The sequence below is a fragment of the Apteryx rowi genome, unplaced genomic scaffold, assembly GCF_003343035.1.
Source record: "Apteryx rowi isolate R43461 unplaced genomic scaffold, aptRow1 scaffold_109, whole genome shotgun sequence".
Taxonomy (NCBI): domain Eukaryota; kingdom Metazoa; phylum Chordata; class Aves; order Apterygiformes; family Apterygidae; genus Apteryx; species Apteryx rowi.
Genome location: NW_020447297.1, coordinates 1 through 10,709, shown reverse-complemented (window position 1 = coordinate 10,709; position 10,709 = coordinate 1). Strand labels below are relative to the sequence as shown.

Genomic DNA, 10,709 nt, shown 5'->3' with positions numbered 1-10,709 from the left:
CTCTAGGTGACCCTGCTTGAGCAGGGGGGTTGGACTAGATGATCTCCAGAGGTCCCTTCCAACCTCAAACATTCTGTGATTCTGTGATTCTGTGAGCCAGGGTGGGCTGAGAGGGGCCAGGGCGGGATGGGGGGAGCCAGGGCGGGCTGAAAGGGAACAGGGGTGGGATGGAGGGAGCTGGGGTGGGATGGAGGAGCCGGGGTGGGCCAAGAGGGGCCGGAGTGGAATGAAGGGAGCTGGGGTGGGATGAGGGGAACTGGGGAGGAATGGAGGGAGCCAGGACGGAATGGAGGGAGCCGAGGTGGGCCAAGAGGGGACGGGGCGGGATGGAGGGAGCTGGGGAGGGCCAAGAAGGACCGGGGTGGGCCGAGAGAGATCCGGGGCAGGTGAGGTGGGAAGGGGCTGAGCTGCGGGAGGACCCGGCCGGTTGGAGGGGGCCAGACCAGGCCAGGCCAGCAGAGGCAGGAGCGGGCTGGTGCGAGACGGCAGCCACCGTGGTGACAGCGGGGATGGCACCACGCTGGCTGCGCAGTGACCTGCGCCCCCGCGCCAACGAGGCAGGGCCCAGCCATGCCCYGGGCCTGGCCCTGCTCTGCTCCCCCCGGGTAAAAAAGTGCCACCCAGATGGTGTCGCGGCCCCTCAGCGTTTCCCGGTGCTGCACTGGACTCGGAGCGACGCCGATCACGTTGCCCCCCCACTGTAGGTCAACCCTGTCGGATGCTCCGGGCTCTGATGATGGCCGGTCCCAGAGAGCCCTTCTGTCGGATACAGCATCCATGTCGGTGTCTCCATGGGCTGCTCCTTGGGCCGTCTGTGGCATCCAGAGGGGAGCAAAGGGGGTTTGCCATTCAGGGGGTTGCTCTCTTGGCTCAGACACCACAGGTGGGTTTGCACCTTGAGGGTTTTGCCCAGAGTCCTGCAAAACGGCAGCTACACTAACCGCTGTGGTGCCCTTCCTGCTGTATCCCTGCTATTTCCCTAGGAGTTGGCTCGAAGCCTAACACAGGCCAGCGTGGACCATGGCTTGTGAGACCAGAGAGTCAAGTTTGTTCATCCCGTCTCACTAAATACATCCCCTTTGACAGGCTACGCTACAGGAAGGGGATCTTCAGGGATTCCCCTTTCGTTGCGCCCTGGAAAACTTTAGGAGCCATAACTGGGTAGACCAAGGCCTGAAAGTCTTCATGTTAAGGAATCCATTACCAGATAACATTTGGCTTTGCTCAGCAGAAGATGCATCAGCCAGCCCATCTTCTGGTGGGGCAGCACAACAGGGGTAGTAGAAACAAGAGAAATGGCTCTGGGTGCGCGGTGCAGTGTGGGCTGTGCTGATGGTGAATGTTAGGGGAGACTGGGTGAAACAGCTGAGCGGTGGGTGTCTACAGCCTCACCCTCCAGTGAACAGATTCAGAGCTGCTGTAATGCTCCCCTGACATTGTTAATGCTGATAAGCCACTGAAAAGAGATTGGCCTTCTGCAGTGTGAGCGCTGTGCAGTTTTGAACAGCCACACTAAGACCTATGCTCCACCTCCATGGCCATGAAGTGTCTTCTCATTACAGTGGCAGTAACAGGGCAGACAGAAACCTCCACCACTTCCAGTCTGTGGTGCTCCCAATGGGCAGGTTGGTCTCTGCTTTCCTATGGGACCCCTCGGTCCTGCCCTCCTCAGACCCACCCTGTCTTTGAAGAACCCTTTCAGTCATGGTTTAAATTGTTCTAGCAGAAACACTTTATTAACCCTTCCAGCAACTTCTCCAGGAGAGACCTTTGTTGTACTACACCGTGGTTTGTGTGTGTGGCAGTGAAAGGGATGGAGTCTGGTATCGGGCTCCTCACAGGACTCCCTGCACCCACCTCTGACCAGCTTTCTCACTGTGGCCTCTCTTTTGGTTCGGACCCCTGAGTACACAGCTGGGCAGTCTGTGGGGCTGYAAGGACACAACATGACTCTGTTCCTAGTACAAATAAATATCAATAGTATCAAACCTAATTCAGACCAAATTTTTGTGTTTGCAGTACGCTGGTCATGAGGAAAGGGAAGCTGGAAGATGTAGTCTATGATCTAATTACTCAGCTGGGCTCCGTGAGTGCTGTGGCTTTCCATGAAGAGGTAAAGGAAAGATCTGAGTGATGCTGCTTAAAGATAGAATTGGTGAGGTTTCTTCCACAACCATTTGGTGATGCTGGTTTTGTACGTTGTACAGAGCCTTCCTTGTGTGTGGCGTTGTCGACCATAGGGGAACCGGCCAGTTCCCAGGATGGGGGTTGTGCAGGTGGGAGGCCTTGCTGGATGACAGCAGCTATTTGTGAATGATCACTTGCAAGTGCTGTGCCTTGAGGAAGGAAGAAGAGCAATTTCTGGCAGCTGGCATTTTGGATCAGGAGAGCAGAGCCCATTTCTCCTCCTGTTTGCCGCAAGCTGCTTTTTCCTGGCTTCTTCTTTGAACTGGGAGCCAGCTGTCAGGAGGTGTATTGTATTGTGAGTAGAAAAGGCCAGCAGTGTGCTGACAGCACCTGTATTTAGGCAGCTGCCCACCAGCACATGGAGGAGTGGAACAGGAGGCCAGTCCCTGGTTGCAGAGCAGTTGGCATGTCACTGACCTGTCTTCACTGAGCTAACGTAGTGGTTTGCCTGATCCAGAGCCTGCTGGATTCAATGGAGGGCTCTGGATCCAAACCTCCAAACCTATAGGGCTATGTGCACATGAACAGGCAGGAAGCACTCTGTGACCTGCACTCCAAGCATCCCTGTTGTCACAGCTAAGACCCTTGCAACTGAGCAGCCTACACATCCCATAGTGCCTTGCTGCATGCAACACTGGATGTTGGTGTAAGAACAGCCACTGGGGGTCAGAGAAAAGGCCATCTAACTCCATAGCCTTTTTCCTGCCAGTGGCCAATAACAGATGCCCAGGGAAGACTATAACAGCAAGGTAAGTCTGTAAAGATACTTCGCACAAATACTTTCCCACCCTCCAAGAATTTGTGGCTCAAGGACTGCTTGAGGCAGAGATAGTGTCTTAATATTCAATAAGCCTCAATGGATTTCTTTTCCATATATTTGTCTGGTCACTTTTCCAGTTCATGTAAATTTTTAACATCTGGAGTGTCATGCAGCAAGGAGTTCCACAGCTTTCACTGCACACTGGATGGTGAACCAGCTTCTCTCTTTGTTTTGAATATCCTTTTGTTAGCATTGAATGTTTTTTCATTTGTCTCTTCTTGGAAAGAGTCTGGACTCACTTATATGCTTTACATTGGTGCCTGTGGTTGGTGGAAAGTATTCCAAGGCATCCTGGCAGCTCCCTGTCCACATCTCCCTCAGATTCTAGTGTCAGGACTACTAATGGAGAGTTCAAACAGTTGTTGGATTTGGCAGAAAGAGAGTACCTTAGAGATTGTTTCCATGCAACTGTCTCTGAGTGGGTGAAGCTAAATGTGGAGATGAGGGAGGAGGACAGGACCAGGGTCTGTGTGCATGAGGGAGCTGAGGCCATGCAGCCATGGTCTCGCTGCATGTTCTTCCTCGGCTACAAAGGAGGAGCTGGATGTAGAGAAGGGGCTGTGCCAGGTGTGTGGTCAGCATGGAATGAAAATCCAGACATTCTGGGGATCCACGCTGTATCACCGGGATGACCTTCCCTTCAGGCCTATCGCCAGGTGGGATGCTCCATGATACCCCTCACTCCTCTTTTGCCTCATTTATTGCTTACTCCACTAAACCGCTCAGGGCGGATCTAGCCATCCAGTTCCACTGGGAAAGGACCCATTAGTTCATCTGCATTTATGGAGCAGTGCTGTCGTGCACATCAAGGGGAAGGGGCATGTTCATCCCTCTCTGTCAGTAGCATTTGCTCATCAATATGTGTCAAGATGAGGGCCTTGTTTGATCATTGATTGAGGGACTGATTTCTCTTCCTCCTTCCCTCAGCACAGTTTGGATACTCAGTCTGCAGTGCCCAGAGCCCCTGTGGCATTGGACCGGATTGCTCCATTACCCCATCTGGCTAAATGCAGGTACCTATGAGAGCAGACCTCTGCATGTGGGCTCTTCACTCTTGGCTCCTGCAATAATCACTGGAGATCTAGTTGGTGGAGTTGAGTGATTCATATTATCCTATAGAAGATCTATAAAACAGGGCAGAAGAATCAGGCCATAAAAATGTCTGTTTCTCTCCGTTGATTAYAAAGGAAACCTGAGGTTGCAGATTTGTATGGTGCAGACTTGTGGGCAATCTAAAGTTAGGTGAGATAAACCTCACACTCATGGATTGTCCCATCAGGACACTCCATAAATCCCTCTTAGTGAAAAGACACCATTTTGATCAGAAGCAAACAAAACCTGGGTGAAGGACTGAACTTCTGATTGTTGCTATCCCCAGGGAAATCTACCCCTTTTGTGTGCCAGGTGATGTACAAGCATGTACCACAAATATGTACACCACCCTCAGGAGAGTGCAACCTGAGATGCTAATCCTCCATCAGCAGAAGCTAACTGGTGCTGTGAGGAGGGGCCAGGATAGCCATCCCCCGAAGGTCTGATTGCACTGTAATCTGTGCAGCTTGCCTGATGTCTACACTCAATTTCGAAAAGCCGTGGAAACCAAGGCAAAGGTATGACCAGCACTCCACATGGCAGATCAGCTCAAGCCTCTGGCCCCAGGAGTGGAAAAAGGACGTATCCCTACAATGGAGGATTTGGGACAAAAGGGTAAGAAAACCTAATTTGGCAGCTGTGCCCATGAAATTCCTACTGAGAGATGTCTTTTACTGAGAATCAGAGGCCCTCCAAGGCCATGAGGGCCCTTCAAACTGTAACTCAATGTCTGTTTGTTCATACATCAAATCAAACTGTTGGCAGGTTGAAGGTAAACTCCCTGCATGGAGAAGCTGGGGTGGCAAGCCCTGTAGAGGAGTGGAAAATATCCTTTTAATCAGTATTTTTGAATATGCTTGATGTGGCCCTTCTTGTTTCCAGGGATCCCTGGGCACAATCATTTATTTCCCCAAAGCAGATAGCCCTAACAATGAACTCCTCTGCCTAGTTTTTATGCTCCCTGCCTTCGAGCTGCTTCCGAGAGCTGATTTTTATTGGTAACAAACTGACGGTTATTTTCTATGGCAGATTTCGTAACTGATCCACAAACAGCCTTCCCCTGCAGTGGAGGAGAGACTCAGGCTTTAATGAGACTACAGTATTATTTCTGGGACACGGTAACTCTTAATTTCCTTGTCTGCATCCTCCCCTATGTACATATGGCTGTGCAAGTGGGTGAGGCTGCAATTTCATTTCCTACTAATATTTCCTTAGCTCCTGTATAGCACTTTACAAAGGAGAGAATTAGCATTATATTAGCTTTTCAGAGAGAGAAACTGGGTCAAAAAGAAGTCATCCAGGCACTGCGATTATAATCTAAGTACTTGGGAACCTAATTTCGTGCCCAACAGTCTTAAGACTTTTTTTCCCACCAACTTTTGGTAATCGAGACCATCTTTTGGCTCCTTTACTTTGATTTGCCCTTTCTACTCTCCCTCCCCAGGTCAGCAGCAGTTTAGTTCCTCCACTTTGGAGGAGTGAGAAGTGGCCTGAAGGGCTGCAATTGCAACTGAGGTGAGGAACAACCGACCCAAACTGCTGCCCAGTGCCTCCATTAGCATGCCTTTGGGGAGCGTATATAGTTCCTAATCCTGGCCAAGCATGAATGCAGTCAGTGCTGGAAAACCTGTTGCCTTTTCGTGAGGCAAATGTTATCAGCCCCCGCTGGTCTACAGCAGCCCATTAGCCGTTGTAACCTGTGCAGCCAAGGGGATCAGGGAGAGATCAGGCTTCCCTATAATGTCCTTTGCATTGGCAGTGGAGTATCCAGAAAATGGAAAATCTGCACCCAGCTATGAGTGGGGGTGGCCCAGACGTAACAGCGATCAGGACTCCTGCAGCTGAGTGTTGGGTGCTGTAGGACACTGCGGTGGACCCAGCCACCAGTCCCAACCCGGCTGCAAACGCTGCCTCTAAGTGGATTATCTATCCAGGGTGAGATCTGTGCAGGCAGGGAGTAGCACAGCCAGTTTCATGGCGCTTGTAGAAAGCAATGTGCCACAGGCTGAAGGGGGAGCATGGCTTGTGACACGCGTCCCAGAACTAAAAGGAAAACTGCTGGCCTGATTAATTCCAGTGTGCTGGAGGCAATAGTTTGGCAGCCCTGTAATCCTCGCAGGCAGCCATGAGAGGGAGCCTGGCTCTGACAAATTGTGCTGGCTCCCATGAGAGTATGAGAGAAAGCATATTTTCCAGGTTGTATGTACACTATTAACATCTTTTGTTCTTGTTTCTCGCACAGAACCTGGTTGCCTCTTACAAGCCAGACACGGAATGGATGATAGGAATGGATTATTCAACCAAATTTGCACCATGGTAAAGATCTTTTGCTGTGAGACTTTAAGCTCCCTCTCTCCCCTGCCTTCAAATTGATGTTACCTGTTGACTGAACATTCATATGGCATGGATAGGGGTCTAGGTCTGATCCCCTTACCCTGAGCTTTTTGTTTGGGGTAGAGCAGTCTCAGAGCTGCTCATTATTGTGCTCCCAGGCAGCGGTTCCTTGGGAAGGTTCTTGCAACCAGGGATTTCTGAAGTGTAGCAATACTATGCCAAGTGCCCAGTGTGAGCAGGGATGTGGACAGGGCACTGGAGAGACATACGACTTGTCTTTGACTTTGTGCTGCTTTGTGTATCAAGAGTGGTTCAGAGCAGCCAGGGAAGAAGTGTAGCTTTGCAAGCAGCAAGTTGACGGGGCTGCAGGAGAACTAAATCCAGTCCTGGTTTGCTGAATACTTTGGGGCAAGTCACCTCGCCTCACTGCTATTCCATTTTTCTGTGGAAATGAAGGGCCACTTCTGATTATTACTATTGCAAAAGGAGCTCTTGTTTCCATAAGTATGATGACTTCTAACTAGGAGCTTTAGTCTCCAGTGCTGGAAGGGACAGAGTTAATTTCAGACTGAACCTGCTGCAGCAGAACTCAGTTTAGCCTAATGCCGAGAACATCTGGAGTGTTTCCCTGACAGAATTGCAGTGTGAAATATTTTTTTTTCTGGGGCTGTTACTGGTCAGGATTTCTTATTTTCAAGCAGCCTTTGTTTCAATGGCTGCAGTGGATGGCTCCACCTGGTGGCACTTTGGGGTCCCAGGACCACTGGTGCTGTAGGAAGTTCTTTATCTGTGGTGGCCTCCACTCCTGCTTTTCTAAAATGATCATTTATTTGCCCAGAGCAGACAGTCCTGATCTGTCTGCCCCAAAGTGTTCTTCTGACAGAGAATCAAAATCAGAGCTGTTCAGGTTGCAACCAGTCATTCACATCTCATGCTGGCCATTTCTAAATGTTAGAGCTGGTTAACAATTACAGAAAAGCTTTTCAGACCTCTTCTTCCTGTTTTCCAAAATTCAACAGAACGTTAAATGTTTCTGTGAGTTCTAGTGAGAAATTACATTAAAATACATTTCTGGGAAGATCAAAGTAAAGGTTATTTCTTGGATCTCCCCTTGCAAAAGGTTTGAATCTACAAGCTCTTTTCTGCCTTGCATAGCAGTGATCTGGAACAAGCGGAGGGAGCCCAGTGGGTTGCAATGCTAGGGTTGGGTTCAGTTCCCTGCTTTTCCTAACCCCTCTGAGATTTTCAGCAAGTCCTTTGCCTTCTGTGAGTCATGGTTGCTCAGATGAGATGCTCAGGTACTGCAGCAATAGGAGCCATAGACATGATAAATAGGCTTGTAGCAGATGGAAGGCTGTTGAACAGCTAAAGCAGACAATGGAGAGGTTGATATTTGGGATCCATTTCTGGGTTTGTCATTGATACACTAAGTCACTGGCTGATATGAGAAAGTCTTCAAGGTGAAAGTTGTCAAACTTCTGTAAAATGATCTCTCTTGGTGGCTTGGCATCTACCATAATAGTCATCTAAAACAGGAAGGAAGGACTGTGATTTTTATTTTCACTTGGAGTTGCAAAAATGTCATATGACTTGAGAAAAGTCATTTGGGAAGTCTGTGGCAGAACTGCAGACTGAGCTAAAGCTTTCAGGCAGCAGCTCTAAGTGCAAAACTGCCCCTCCACTCTCTCTCCGCAGGTGTCCGGCTGTCAGTCCCTTATTGCATTTTAGCCATCTTCCTTCTGCTTTCAGGCTGGCATTAGGCTGCATTTCACCACGATACATCTATGAGCAGATCCGGAAGTATGGAAAAGACAGAACGGCAAATCAGAGCACATACTGGTATGACCCTGCATAATCACTGTGGCTTGTTTTCTCTGAAAAGCAAACTGGCATCTCATGCACAGGAGAGAGTGATTTGTTAATTTTCTCCTTAATTAATGTTTGGTTTTCCTGTGCCTGCTGTCTGGTTTTCCCAGGTTGCATTGCAGTTCTGTTTCATATGGATTTATCAGCCTGCTTTTGGCATCCAGAGCTTTAGGCACTGTGTAAGTCAAGATTATTAGTGCTAGTGGTCATTAGTATTGCTGGGAATTTGTGGTTCATAATTTTTCATATTGATCTCTGTAAATCTGAAATCTGTAAATAAATCTGAATTGTTATAATGAGCTAGATGAGAAGGAGGAAAAATGACTTGCAAATAAAAGCCAAAGGATTTCTCATCACGATGATATGAGCAGAGTTTCACCCAATATTTAGCATCTCAGCGACTCTGCGACTTGTGCAAATCGCACTGTGTCAGAAGCACCACAGATCCTCTGGCCACAGCCCTGCAAGCAGCCCTGCACTTGCTCAGCTGCCTGGCCACGATCACAACTCCATAGCGAGGGGAAGAGTGGACTTAGAAGTGGGCTTAATGCATCCAGCTTTCCCATGCCCTTCCTCACGCCGCTGCTGGCTGCTCGCCGGCCTGCGGGTTGTACTGGGGGAGCCTGCACTGCTGGGGGACAGTTGAGGTCAGTGCATCTGTCTGGGCTGGCCTTTGGCTTGCTCATATGCTCCTGATCCACACAGACAGTGAATTAAAGCCTGGACCCATCTAAAGTACCGAGGTAAGAATTCCGTCTTAGAGGGGTTGGAACAGCCTGTTAGTGCAGGCTACAGTGATGGCAGTGAATTGGGTATTGAGGATATGCTCAGATCCGCACTTAGCTGGCAGCATGGCTGAAACCTCCAAGAGATCACTCGTACTTCAGCAGGGAGCTGTTACGGAGAAGCAGGTTCACATGAGAGCCTGGTCTGGCACTAGAGCTGCATGGAACAAAACAGAAAGTCCATGCAAATTGTAAAACTGTGTTTTCACATTGGTTTGTAACATTTGCAGCATGTTAAAAAGCACAGAGGCTGGGGAAGAACAGGCAGAACATTGCCAACAATCATGACCAAAATCCTCAGTTTTACTGAAATTTACGTGACAGATAAAATATTGACCTTCTGCTGTTTATGGGTGTACTTTCTTTTTCTTCAAAGAGAATTAGAAGAGGAAAGATTTCAAGAAATGAACATACTCTTTTTTTTTTTTTTTTTTCCCCATCTAATATCCAGCCAGCCTGCCTACAGCCTGGGCGCCATGGTGGTCTGAGCATTTAAAAGTGATAAATGCTTATAAAAAAGCTGTCAAGATCCCAGGCAGTGTACAGGCAACACAGTGAAGCGCAGGTCTTTGGTGGCTGCTTACAAGGGGCTGATTGAATCTTCATCTCAGGACTGCGGTTTTCAGTGTTTGGGACAGTTTGTTTTATAGTCAGGATTTCCAGAGAGCTCTTGTAAGCTGAAACATCAGCAAAGCAGCATATTCCCAATATCCCAGACTGCTGAAGCAGCTCTCAGAGGCTGAGGTGCCATCATTCTTTTTTATATAAATTCTTTTTATTAATCTGCCTATTTTCTGCAGGCCTAGCACCTGATCTCGTGGGCAAGGCCACTGTAAGCCCAGTTCTGAAAAAATCCTTTAAGTCCCTTACAGAGGTTATTGCTTAAATCCATGCAGAGCTCTTAGGAATGTGCTGACACTGTTGCCCATGCAGGAGTACAAAGCTGAATCAGGTCCCCACCCTGCTCTTCACAGAATTACATTGCAGTAGGGATGGATCAGAAACAGGTTTCCTGAAATTTCGCTCTCAGACTGGAGTTGAGGAAGGCCTCCTGAGTGATCTGCATAAAGTTTGCTTTTCACCAAAATCATCCAAGTGCAAGCTACATTAATAGGTTTGGGGCAAGAACGGGTAGCAGGGCAAGGCAGGCGAAGCTGCTCGTTGTAAATAAACCTCACGGTGTTATTAATGAAGGGTGCTGTAGAGGCAAAATCCTAATTCAGTAACTTTCTGATCCACAGTGAAAATAAAGACATGGCTTTGGTTTTAGGGTCCTGTTTGAACTGCTGTGGCGGAATTACTTCTGATTTGTGGCCCTGAAGTATCACAGAATCACAGAATTGTTGAGGTTGGAAGGGACCTCTGGAGATCATCTAGTCCAACCCCCCTGCTCAAGCAGGGTCACCTAGAGCACATTGCACAGGACCATGTCCAGGCGCGTTTTGAATATCTCCAGACAAGGAAACTCCACAACCTCTCTGAGCAACCTGTTCCAGTGCTCTGTCACCTACACAGTGAAGAAGTTTTCCCTTATGTTCAGATGGAATTGTCTGTGTTTCAGTTTGTGCCCGTTGCCTCGCGTCCTGTCACTGGGCACCACTGAAAAGAGTCTGGTCCCATCCTCT

General features: G+C 48.7%; 1 pseudogene; it reads left to right on the top strand.

The window, feature by feature from the left end:
* The window catches only part of LOC112969161, a 14,238-nt pseudogene extending 3,833 nt beyond the window's left edge, over nucleotides 1–10,405 (top strand).
* Nucleotides 10,406–10,709: the final 304 nt, after the last annotated feature.